The sequence below is a fragment of the Limulus polyphemus genome, unplaced genomic scaffold (genome assembly GCF_000517525.1).
Source record: "Limulus polyphemus unplaced genomic scaffold, Limulus_polyphemus-2.1.2 Scaffold5, whole genome shotgun sequence".
Taxonomy (NCBI): domain Eukaryota; kingdom Metazoa; phylum Arthropoda; class Merostomata; order Xiphosura; family Limulidae; genus Limulus; species Limulus polyphemus.
This window is the reverse complement of record NW_013665615.1, coordinates 418,501-431,304: the sequence shown is the minus strand read 5'-3', so window position 1 is coordinate 431,304 and position 12,804 is coordinate 418,501.

Here is a 12,804-nt window from a genome sequence, read left to right as displayed (position 1 = left end):
CAAACAAACAAACAAACAAAACACCTGGAAATACAAGAAAACAAGGTTTACTGAAAAAAATCAGTAGGGCTAAAATCATATACAAAAGTAATCTCCGCTGGGTAAACTAATCTCTGTGTATAAATGACAGAAAGCTCATGATTTAATAAAAAATACAAAAAACTACAAAGCTATACAGAATATACAATTTAAATTACAATGAATAAATAGAGATAGATATAAAAAACTTACAACTCGCTCACAGTTTGTTGAGGGATTGCTCCCCTAACAATAACCTCACCAACAGGTTCTTCAGAACCATCATTGTTTTTGGTTGGCTACTGTAATGGTCATAATAATTTCTTGGGCTTTGGCAATGGCTTTATTTGTGTTGGCCAGCAGGCACTGCACTTTTTCTTTAAATCTTAACAAGATAGGATGGTATGGATTGAAGTTCAACCTTTAATATGCACTGAGCCTGTTCCCTTGATCAGTTGGACCAATGATGTTGCCGATGCATAGTTCCCCTCCTGGTCTTTTTTTGTCGAACACCTGCCAATGAGGTGAAGGCTTCTTCATTCAGTCTAAATTCCTGATGGTGGTAATGGTGAAGACCCCTGAGCCACCTGGCTCATTTACACAGCTGCCATGATGGTGGCAATGGCAGAGGAGACATTTGGCTTCATAGCTGTTTTATCAGTAGATGGCAGGTTATGGGTAGTTATCGTGCCTCTATTTTTCTAATACTTTGTTTACTGTCATGAGGATCCAAGCTCCAGAAAGGTTTTCTTTGGCTTCCGAATGTAGTGCTCCCTTTCAATGCAATCCTTTAAAAATATATTTGGCACTCCTCTTTAAGATAAACGCTAGGTAATACTATGCTATAAAGCACACCACGTAAAACTGTGTTTTCTCTCTCAAATGTAATGAGTATTTTTGTTCTCTTCTGTGAAATTCAGAATCTGCCAAATATATTAATATCAGAATTGAAAAGTTCTTATATCAATGCTATAAGTGTAGCTACCAATTTTGGTTTCATTCCTTTAAGTCACACGCTTAATTTTTTTGACACACTTTTTTTACCAACTAAGGTGTTTTTGATATAACAGGGGCACTGTATTTTCCAATAATACTTTCCTGGTCACTTATCACAGTTAACCTCATACTTACAAATTTTTAATGTTAAGAAAAGATCCTTTGTCTTTAAGCCCTTGTCACTTATTGTTGTGTTCTTTATGTAATTGAGTCATTCATATTATTTAACACTCATGAATGATTTATGTAATTTTCATATATGCGTTTAAGACCACATACACATTTATTATATGTATATACGACTATATACATATATTATCATTATACTTTGTCAGATAAGCTAGTATTTTATAACATATTGCCTGTGTCCCCTGCATGATTTACTTTGGTTATCTCTTGAGGTTACCTATCAAAGTTATAGCGTGGTAGCAATGGAATTGTCATATAGGATGAGTCAAACTCAACTTATATTTTTCATTTGCGCTATCATGAAATAGAAAAAAAATCACTGTAAAAATTCGGAAAACTAAGACTTTTAAATTAGAAGTCTTTTCATCCAACATTAATGTTTGTGCTGTTACTTCTGTATCTCAATATACACTCAGGGCATCTCCTTCACTGCTTATAGTATTTTCATACTTCTAAGGTATATATAACCTAATGTGATCCTAATGAGTACAGAGTGACATGCTACATAGAGTTTTCATCACTCAGATTGTGTATCAGAAAATTCACTCAGTGGCTTGGTAAGCAAGGGTTAAATGTTCTTTTATTCACTGATTTTTCAATCACATAGCCATACAAATAATAGTCAAAATGTAGTCCATACATTCTACCAAACAGCACTGCCCAATATCTTACAAAGTAAGGGTCACAAAGCTTTTTAGCCGTTAGTTTCTCAACCAAAGAACTGCGCTATCTGCTGATGATCAAATGGCAGTTGGACTATCTTGTACATACATTATAATGTGAGCACTTCTTGATAGCTTAAAAAACAAGGATTGCCCCCTTGCATTCAGTCATTGCTTGCTCAACCTGGTGATTGTTCTAGCTTCTGATGATCAATTGGTAATCATATAATGTAGTGCATACTTTGTACTTTTCAATACCACTCGATAACAAGGAAAATATGGAACCCTACTTTTTTTCAATAATTGGTTTTTCGACCTAATGTTTGTCCTAGCTCACAAAGTAAATCAAGCCTGCCAATATCGTTCAGGAGGTAGACATCAACAACCATGATGAAAGTCAAAACTGTTTTTCATTTCTATCTTCAGTGACACCTAATCTGACTCATTATGGACAGACATGTAAAATATTCTCCTCTTACTACTTTATTGCTTGAGTCAGTATGATTGAAAATGGCATTATTATCCTCCTCAGACTACTCAGTCTCATCCTCACCTTCCTGATCAAGTCAGTGTACCGGTGCTTTATCTTTGAAGTACAGATGCAGCTTATCTTTGTGTTCCAAGTGCTCTTTTCACTTTGCTTCTGATGTAACCTCACACATCTGTATGATGCTGCTGTATCATGTATTTATCACTTTACACAGATCTAAATTGGTTTTTTTCCTGTCAGCATATACCACAACCAGACCCACTATTCACACTGGAACATCCATTTATTTAGCATCTTGTCAGAGCACTAATTTTGTATTTAGATAGCCTTTTCTAGTTGTTGTTAGGCAAACTAATGTGTATCAACTATTAAAGACCCTACATTTGCCATGTATTCCTTTGGACTTTGTGGAGGGCTTTTCATGGGTGAGGGCAATACATTGTAATGATCTAAAATGAACATGCCACTACAACTATGGTTCAAAACAAAAACATTTTATTCAACAATATCAACACAGCTAATAAACACGTGCCTGGTCAATACTTTACACTAATGTTAATAAACAATATATCATAAATATAAAGATTATTTTAAATAATGGAATCAGGAAAAAAAAAGAACTAGAAAGAAAAAAAACTAATTCCAATAACAATATCGAGTGATAAAGAGCAATAATTCACTAACTGTCTCGTAAAACTTTCTCTCTTAATGGCCCCCCAAGGCACAGTGATACGTCTGCGGACTTATAACGCTAGAAACCGGGTTTCAATACCCGTGGTGGGCAAAGCACAGATAACCCATTGTGTAGCTTTGTGCTTAATTCCAAACAAACAAACTCTCTTAATAAAGGTCATGAAAGTACAACCTCATGTTATCATATATTTACATAATATTCTGCTACATTAATAATATATGTTCGTCACTGTTAGGAAAGCTAGTGTCAGTTTGATCATCCATACATATTTACTCAAAATACAAATGATTAGCTAGAAAGTGAGTTAGCTTTTTAGTGCAACTAAAACTCAAAATTCACAGATAAACTAAACGACAGAAGAAAATAATAAATAAACGATAAACACAACTATCTAGCACTTCATCCTCCTTGAAAAATGAAGTAGTAACATTAATCACTTCGTATAAAATATCCCAATTTTCGTATCTTTACTTTTGACTCCCACTTTATACTGATATCATGAATCTCTTACAGTTTAAGTACAAATACCTTACAAGAACATCACAATTCGTGTATTTGGATCTTCACATAGATCTTTTTTAGCCCCCTGGCCCTTGTTTGGCTTACCAACATTTTAACACTTTGAAGACCAGCTAACTAAGATAATTAACCCTTCGACATATTTGAAATGTTCTTTGATAAGGAGATAAGGGTAAGTCATCAGCAGGAGTCGTTGAATGATGAAAAGTGGACACACCAGCTGAAGCCCTTTTTCTTGTGAAGGAACGACCGTGAAGTCTGCTGTAGTTTATATTTTCGTTTTGCTGCAACTGCCTAGAATGATTACTATCTTCTTCACTATCGCGAGAGTTGTCACTAGGGAAATATATATATATATATCTTTATATTAGAAATAGGAAAACAACAAAAAGGGAAGGAAAAGATAAAAATCAAGAGCAAAGTAGAGAAAACGCGGTCAGGTAGAGCGGGGACTGATTTTTTTCTTTAGTCACAGATTAGAAAGCTAACCTTTCGTCTACATTCAGCCCCTTTGTTAAATCTAAAACCATGGAAAATATACTAGACCAAGTCATTTTATTTTGAATATTAGAATTAAAGATACAAGAAAAAATATGTATTATATAAGTTTTTTTTCAAGTATAATTCTTAAGTAGTTTTTTAGTGTTTTTGGTTTTTAAAATACGCAATTTTTATTTAAAACAAATTTGAGAAAGACTGAAACAACAATAAATTTATGTTCCTTTCTGAGAGAAATTTGTTAACATTGTATAAGATAGTGAAATGGTTAACCTAAAGACTTAGTTTACTAGTATAGAATAAAATTGAAGAAAGTAATTCCTAAATGATCATGGAAAGATTGAATAAAATTTACAAATTTATGACCTTTTAAATAGAAAGCTGAAATAGTTCTCTGCCTATGTTTTGTTGTCCAAACAGACACATTTTAAACCTTATTTAGATAGGATAAGTCCCAAACGTTGATTCACCAGGAGTAAATAAAAAGCATATTTCGTGGCTCACATATTTTAGAGTCTTATTGAGGTAGGATGATAAGTTCCAAACGTTCTCAAGCACTAGCTTTAACTTAGTTTATGAACCAAGGTATGTTTATATTTAATGGTGTGTGGGTTAACTTTGAAATGATATGTGATATTAATTTCTAAACATATTCTGAAAGATAATATTTGCACAAATCATTCTTAGGATATTTCATATAGAAGTTTTTCCAACACTTCTAGCAAACCTGGTTAACTTGAATGAAAAATATGAATTATAGATAGTTAATCAAATATAACCCATTATATGTAAAGAGTAATATTTTACACAAAACAAATCAAAATGGTGATTTCTTGTTAATCACAGAAATAACTATATTCCAAAGAATTTACTTAAGGCTTGTTGCATAAAACTTGCTACGCTACATTTTTTTATGTAAAGTTTTTTGATAATCATTTAAAGTGAGTATTGTCGAAATATATCTTGCGGAATAAACATAAGTTTGGTCAATTCATAATTTCACCTTAGGAAAGCCGAACAAAAAATAAAAAACTCACATCGCAAGTTACGAATCATATTACGTTTAGTCAATCAATGTATACTTCTATAATAAAAAATAACAACATATTGGTGTAAGAATAGAAATGAATATACGGAGAAATACTTTCGTAAGGTATAAATATTTCATCTCTTTGTTAAAGAAACATCTTAGAGAATTGTTGTTCAATATACAGACTTTAATATATCATTAGTTAGTTCACTGGTATTATCTTATTTTTTGGTTTGCTGACCCAAGCTGTGCTGATGAGCCTTGAATAGGCTTAAATATGACGTAAAGCTGTTTCATAATTTTAAAGTCTCAAATTGTGCAAGGAGACTGCTGTAGAGGAATTTTAAGTACTGCAAATAATATTATTAATATCTTCTATTTACACTTGATATACTTACAATGTTATTTTCTCAGATATTGTACCACATATATATATGTAAACACTAGTGTCTGTCTGCGTGAAACGCAACTTACGTATCTATACAAACCAATAGATGGCGATACAACACCTTATACTTGTTTTCTTCTTTCTTTAAACAAAAAAGATTAAAAAATTAGTATAATCTTTTACAAGCATTTTTTATGAAATGTTACACCTATATGGACTTCTTCACCCTCCAATTCTTCGTCTTTACCTTCATAATTAATAAAATGCAGGGCCAGAATATTTCTTCCAGAGCTTTTTCAAATGGTCAACTCCATAAGGCTTAATCAAGAAGCAGATTCGAACATATCAAAAGATACACAAGTCTAAATTCTAATCAAGGACCACTTGCAGGTGATGACAAAATATTTTTAGAAAATTTGTCAATAAAATTATTATTTAGAGCAAATTTTTCGAAGCAAAACAAATATGCATTTAACATCATACGACGGGCATTCAGCTAGTTTGTAATAAAAATGCAATTACTATAATGTACAGAATTTTGGTTTTAAAAATATAGATTAACTTTGTGTTGGTTATTTAACGTTAACTTTAAGTACAGTTTTGTATTATTATATTGTGACATTATGAATTTCTTGCTGGGGTTTATACTATTTAAAGAAGGCTTAAAACGTATACAGATACACAGGAAATCCCGCAAAAAAAGTAATAATAATTTTTATCATAGTTGCAGTTTTACTGTCGGACGAGTTCACCTTTATAACAAGAAAGCCTATGTTAAAATAGTAAGCCGTTATTTCGTGTATAGTTGAATAAATAAATGTCATGCCTTCAAAATGTCTACCTTACACAATAAGAAAAGAAAAACTAAGTTGTAATTGAATAGCTTCTGTGAGTTTCCCTTGGTGTCTGCTGAAAATATTGTTGTCTTATTCATTGTAAAATGTAACATACACTCAAACAGCTAGCAGAAGAAACTGTGATTTTCGTATAAAGACATTCGATCATTGTTTATAGTATGAATATTTCTAATTTCAAATTAGAAAGCTAAATTAAAATTTTTCATGTAAACATAAAATTAAGAAGTATAATTCCGTATCATAATTTCAGTGCTAAGTAAGGCGTCCCCCAGTGGCACAGCAGAAAGTCTACTGGATAAAAACACTAGAAACCGAGTTTCGATACCCATAGTGGGCACAGCACAGATGCCTATTGTGTAGCTTTGTGATTAACTACAACCAAACACACTAAGTAAAGTTACAACTGTATAATTTTTCAAAATCATAGCCTTGTTGTTATTAAAACTTAAAACTACATAATAAGTTATCTGTATTATGTTTACTGGGAGTATCATTACTGGATTTGTAGCGTTATAACTTGACAGGTTTACCTATTAGCCTCGGATGGGCAAAATAATATACATTAAGCTAAAAATAGAAAGTATATATCATCAACTATTCAGCAAACATCCAATAGCAGTATAATTAATTAGGCTTTTTTTTAAAAAACAAAAATTCAACAACAGAAACATGAATGACTTATTTATGTGTGCTCGATGTTAAGGTAATTGTGTCTTTAAACTCCCAGTATGCAATTGGTTTTTACAGCACCAATTTGTATCTTTGACCTTATGATAATAGCGATACTTTAGGATTATTTTTAACATTTGAGAGCCTAGGAGATTAACTTGGGCATCAGGATAACACAAACCATAACATCAAAATGAAAACGAGTGCTGATATTAAAACAGTTCTAAATCAGATTTATCTACTATTGGATGTATCGTCTTTAGTAAGTTGTGCTAGGAGTTTAAAGTGCGTGTCTCAATACATCTCAAATAGAACTTTGGTTTTATCATTTATTTGCCCCATAGAAGGTACTTGGTTAACTTGTACGTCTTACCTTCTCACATAACTGTGTATATTAATGCTTATACCAGAATTTTACCTCAGCTATAGTAAATATTTGTAGTTTTGTTGATAATTGAACACACATACACACACACACACACACATATATATATATATATATATATAATAAAAATACAAAACCATGAATGTTTTAATACAGAATGTAAAGTGTCTCTCAGTGTTCCAGATCCTAGTGTTTATAAAGTATTTGTAGACCTCCTGGTAATGTTAAGATAAAGTAACAGATATTTTGGGCACTAAATTTCGGTCCCTAGTAAGAACACCAGTTACTTCTATTCTGCAAAGTCAACAGAAAATTAGGGTTTAGATTGTTGTTGGATATACAAGACTGTTTGGTTTAAGAGTTATTATTTCGTTTGTTTGGTGGTTTAGTATTTAATGATTATTTATTTTTCATAACAAGAGAGTTAAAAGTAACTATTTCAAATGCGATATTTATGACAACTTTGATTGCGTAACTCGGTAAGAGTCGTGGGTTGTGAGTGTGGTTCTATTGTTGTAGTATTGTTGACGCTAAGTTACTAGAATCTTCGGTATTGTTCTCGTTACCTCAAGTGAGTATTGTTACATTATAGTCTTTCGCGTAGTTTATAGAAAGTTCGAGGCTTCAGTGAACAATACATAAATATAGGCGACCAAGCGAGCGCATGTCCAGTAGAGAAAAAATAAAGTTCAGTCAGAAGAAAGTTATAAAACGTGAAGGTAGTCGGCGTGTTAGTGATTAGCCATAATGGGCAATATGTTAAAGTGAGTTTCATAGCTTAACCCTTCCATTACGGCTGGATGTAATCCATCCAGCTTGCAACCACGAAAGTATCCATGAGCGTAATTATACTATGATTTTTCATGATGTATGCTCATTTTTACAAAATTTTGCAGGTTATTAATAAACATTACAAGGTTTTTGTACACAACATTTCAGGTTTTTAAATTAAGTGTTAAGAGTTTTTAATTAAAGAGTTTCTCGTAAACCTTTTTCTTTCAGAATGTTGACTATCCAACATGCAAAGCAACTTTGATTTTAAGGTTAAAAATACTTTAATGCATTAGATCATTTTCAAATTTACATGCAAAATATTTATAATATCCACATAATTATCAAATTTGTTGTATAAAAAAAATTATATTTTATTTGTTATTTCTGTTAAGTGTATTTCTGTACAGGTTGGTTCAACCGACTGTAATCTCAATAAAAAATTAGGAAAAAAATATAAATTATGTTTCTTTTTCGTTCTAGAATGACTACAAATTATAACATAAAAAAATTTTTGTCTAAATAGTTTAAATCTCATAACGTTATACATTTATATATATTATTATTTTTATTATATTTACCTTCCAGCTGTGCCTAGCTAACAATACAAAAGTTACAATGACGCGGTGTACGTGCACTAGTGTTAACGTATCCAATAATACATAACTCACCTTTAGTCTTTACAATGTGACCTGTCTTGGCAGTGTTTTAGTGGACTAGTATTTGATAAAATACAGTCACATTTCAACTATTATATATTATCTACGTATATACATTATTTCTATTTAAAAATAAGTGCTTAAAATTATTTTTCTTAAAACATACAACAGTAAATAAAATACGACCATTGTACTTATTTGCCGCTTGTCGTAGGTTGCTAAGCCTTATGAAATTTTGCACGTAAAGGATATGAAACAAAATATATTTTTTAGGTTTTATATATACATTTTAATTAAATAAAAAGTCATAAATTACTATATCGATACATTTAATTCCACTATAATTTATCAAGGGTAGTAAATAAGCTGGCATATACGGGTCTAAAAAAAATATGACATTTCCAGCTCACTAAAGACCTACCTCATCGTTTGAAAAGTTGTATGAAAAGAATTAAATTAGTACAATAAGTCGTCAAAATGGCTGAGAACACCACTAGGGGGACATTCTGAGCTTTCGATTGGTTATTCATGTCATATATAGAAGTAAGTGTATATAAGGAACCGTTTCGAAAAATGAAAAGAGGTAGGCGGGAGGGGCATTGTGTTTGATTCAGTACAGGAGAGATATCTTAGCAAATAGAAAAGATAAGACGTTCTTATTTCATATTCTAACTTCTTAATATCGGCAGTTTGATTTCCTAATTCGCACAAAACTGTATATTTTGACATCAAAAACATCTGATTTGAAACAGTGCTCCATTCAACATACCACGTGACATACAAAAATCGATATTTAGTTCTGTTTTTTAGCATTTACTTTTATATTAAGAAATTAAATAACGTATAATACTAAAAGTTGTATTATAATCTACAATTTGATAACAAACTTAATGACATAGATTCATAAAATAGTAGTTCAATAAAATTTGAATGTAAGTCAACAAGCGCGATGACATGGCCTTTGACACGTGATCTGTCGAGATAGGGTTAATACAGATAAGAAGAATTTCATTTGTCAAAGGGTGTTCCCAGGGCATTTTATTTGAGACGGTATGCATCAGTAAGGCGTACCAGCTCCATTTTTCATATTGCAAAATATTATTGACGACTCTAATGCTTTAAAATGCACAATAATTTATTGTATAAAGTTAAAAGCTATAAAAATTAAAACCTCTCATCATGTTTCTGCCGACCATGCTTCACCATCTTCGGGAGACAAGAATGACACAATTATTGTTTATTATTATTCCTGGCAGGAATATAAGTTTGAATTATTTAAGGTCTCAAAAACAGGTTAAAGGTTTTTGAAGACTGAAAGATGACCGGGGATGCTCAGAAACTTTCGTTTCTCTTCTCCCCGCTCATGAAAAGGTTTTATGGCCAAATTCCGCCCAATTGTTGATAACAGAAGACGAGACAGAATAAGAGTGTATAGAAGAAGACCAGCACCTTTGAAAAAAAGAGACTTGTGTGACATAACAAAACAAAAACTAATTGAAAAAGTTCGCGAAAGATAATCAAACAACAGAGAGTGTGCGTTGGTATGAAAAATAATACCACAACATAACATCGCTTGATGTTCAGCTACTAAATAACATTTAAGCCCAAAACAGCATATATATATATAATTATTGGAGATCTCAACAGCAGAAATATCCGTTTGGGCTGTAGTGGAAAAATACAAATAGAAGACGTTTTCTGGATTTTATGTAAGATACGTAATATTCAAACATATTTTTACTAAATGATACAACACCAACAAATACCAGTAATTGTCATCATATCCTTGACATGCTGAATCTTTGTATGTGCTCTACGTTTGTTCTTCCATCTTTTATATTATTCATTGTGAGTAAAGACGCAGACAGCTACCATTTACCGATTCTGGGTGTCTTGGATCTCGCACAAACAAACCAGAATTCTCAGAAAATTTCAATTATAGAAAAACTAACTGGCTAAATGTCAAGAAGAATTAAATGTGATTCTTCAAAATGAACCCTTTCAAGAAGCAAAAAACCAAAAGAAATAGACTGCTACTGCTCACAATATCGGCGAGCCTCATGAACATAGCTGAAAAATGCATTTTAAAAATAACAATTTTCAACCATTACACAACATGAGAAACACAAAGGCTATTAATAGATAAAATATAAGAACGCAGAAAACTAAGACGAAAATACAGGATAACAAGATATTACGAAACAAAAGCTAAAATCAATACACTAAGAAACCAATTCAGAAATTAAATAAAACAATTAAAATCATAACACTGGGACAACTACGGTTCACAATTAAACAGAACCTAAAGAATTTTGGACACATATAAAAAGGCTAACTACAAATAACAGAACAAATACACAATCATATCCAACACTCAAAATAAAAGTGCATACACAAATAAACAGTAAGCAAATGCATTTAAAGAACAGCTACAAAAAATCTTTAAAACACCAGAAGAATCAAACATGAATAATCATTTTCTTAATGTAGTAAATAATTGCATAAAATCGAATAACTGTCTATAAACACCCATCATCAACTCAAACACACTTCACAGTAAAGCCAACAAGCAAATACGACCACATAACAAAACAATTAATCAAACACTTCTCACAGTTCGCAGACAATGGAAGAGTGCCGAAAACCCTATAACAGAATCAAACAATATACAACCACTATTAAACGAAATAGAACAATTCTGTAACAATTGGAGGATCAAAAAAAATCTTAAAACACAGGTAATATTATTCAGAAAATCAACTAAACAAAACCTCAATTATATTTAGATGGGACACTCCTCGAAGTAGCCACATCTGCAAAATTCTTAGGATTAATTTACAATTCAAAACTAACATGAATTAAACATTAAAAGTATCAAAAATCGGATCTAGCTTAAAGCAAAGTATCGATCTTGCGAGTCTGACAGGTAATAATCAAGGAGCTTCACCAGACACCACACTCAAAATATATAAAGCATACATTAGGCTAGTCGTAAATACGACTGCACAGCATGGTTGCAGTGTCTAACACAGTGATAGAACGCCTACAGAAAATACAAAACTTTATACTAGAAAAAGCCTATAAAGTCCCCAGTACAATAAAGCAATTATTTTACGTATCTGACAGACTCCTTGAAAACTCGATAAAATACTATAAGAAAATTAAACACAAAAACAACCTGATGAGCAACTTAGAGAAATATATCATACATTGTGGACAAAAGCAGAAGTACCTCTTGCCATAATAATATTATTGAAACGGCCACTTAGTGCTAGGCATTACAGAATTTTTCCGGTACATTTATAATTTTATTCTAAAAGGGATCATTTTATTTGTACTGAAATAAATATATTTGTGTATATTACATTATTACTGCAATAGACTATTGTGTAAAAGGAGGACTTTGTGTAAAACTACATCAGCGATTTATATGTAATTATGTAAAATTGATGATATCAAACTATAATATGGACAAGGCCTTAAAAGGGCAATGCGAAATTTTATTTACGGACAAGAACTGTCACTCAAATATATTAAAACTTATTCCTGTACTAAAGCATGTGCTAATAGCTATTTAAAGTGTTGTATATTTATTTGTAGATAGAATCAAACAGTTATATTGTGTAGATGAGAATATATGCTATTAGACCTACAATACCCATAAACAGACGCATATATATAATTTTAAGCTATATGTATACTCCGTATTATTCACTCCCCCCTGCATACATAATAAGTAAATGCAAATTGTAAACAGTAGGCGCTCTTTTTCTAAAGCTCCAAAGTTTAGTTATTACAACAGTATTACATGTTTTCCATCTTGGTATTGGTGACAACAAATAATGTAGTAGCTAAATTCTGACATTTTAACCTCATAGCATTACAATACCTTTATATCTTTCACATAGATTACTGTACTGCTTTTGTATATTTTGGGTTCTGATATATGTTCATAAATACATATACACTGAGTGGTCAC